The sequence below is a fragment of the Tamandua tetradactyla genome, chromosome 4 (genome assembly GCF_023851605.1).
Source record: "Tamandua tetradactyla isolate mTamTet1 chromosome 4, mTamTet1.pri, whole genome shotgun sequence".
NCBI classification, from domain to species: domain Eukaryota; kingdom Metazoa; phylum Chordata; class Mammalia; order Pilosa; family Myrmecophagidae; genus Tamandua; species Tamandua tetradactyla.
The window spans coordinates 46317745-46319271 of record NC_135330.1 but is presented as its reverse complement, the minus strand read 5'-3'; positions in this window follow the sequence as shown (position 1 = coordinate 46319271).

The window sequence follows — 1527 nt, the reverse complement described above, 5'->3', positions numbered from 1 at the left end:
CTGGTGCTGGCTGTCTGGACTCCTTCAGGTTCCTGGGCTCGTATCCCTATTTCACATCACATGGCGATGTCCTCTCCTCTGAGTCTCACGGACGTTGGCTCTGGCTCCTTCCTAGGGCCTTCTCTGCTCTTGGCTGATATTTCTTTTGGTTTACAAAGGACTCCAGTTTTTTGATTAAGGCCTCATCTAAAATGACATCTTCAGGAGAGCCTATTTACAAATGGTTCACACCCACAGGAGTGTAGATGAAGATAAGAACATGTCTTGCAAACTAAGGTCTATAGTTATCAGTAATATTTTAATATTCTTTCATTAATTGTAACGAAGGCACTATACCGAAGGTAAATGTCAATAATAAGGGGATATAAGGGACTGGTGATACTTTTTTTCAGCAGAAATGAGTATGGTTTCATATGACTGTGGTGGTAAATGCATAGCTATGTGACTATACCAAAAGCTGTTGATTGTACACTTAGGATGGATTATGTATGAATAAAACTGTTAAAATAAAAATTAAGAATATACAGGGGAAAAGATTAAGAACATGCTTACACTGAGGTTCGTGATTCAATCTACCACAAGATCCAAAATAAATAGCCCAATATAAAAAAGAGTGAAATATATGAACAGGAATAAAATAAGAAAGAAAATGTGAATGTGTGATAAAAATACAAAAGAGATGTTCAAACTACCGGTTTATACATATATGAAAGAGCCTCTCAAAGCTCAGAATAATATATGCCTGGTATTTAGAGATAAGAATGAAGCCAATCAGGTAGAATTAACGTAATTCAGAACCTAGGGGTAAGGAAAACATTGTCTATATTTCAGAACCTCACATACTCTTTGAGACCAAAGGAAGAAAGGTTAATTTTGTTCGGAAACTAAATTTTCTATAGTGCATAATCTAACCCAACTTGTCAGGATAGCTCATTTAAAAAATCAAAACACAAAGAGCCCAGAATAAGAATGAAGTCCTTTAATCCTATATACTTAATGTAATGCCTGGATACATCTTTGAAAAATAAATAAATAAATAAAAGAGGTGCTCCAACAAATAAGTTGCCTGAGACACACTAATTAAACCCATGTTATTATTTCTGGCCCATAAATGGAAAAAATTAAAATCTGTGACATGAAGAGTTAGCAAGGAGATGGAGCAAATTGCTGGCAGTTGTTGGACCTTGTGGGTGTTGCAGAATAAAAATAGTTTCTCTGCTTAAGTAATTTAAATATTAAAGTTACAGGAGAGTGTTAAAAAAGATCGGCATGTCAGCATTAAGATAATATAGATCAGATTGGAGAAAGTGTTTTAAACATACATAGACAATGGGCTATGTAAATAAATGGCTAATTCAGTAATTGAAATACTTTAAAAGTAACTTATTCTGTGGCTGTAACCGGACCAGGGAATAAGTTCTTTGGGGAGGGAGGAGTCCCACATTCCGAAGGCAGAGGCAATAGGGGATGGAGAATGACAAAGAGGTGAAATGAGTATTCCTCAATTGTTACAAATACCTTGGTTGG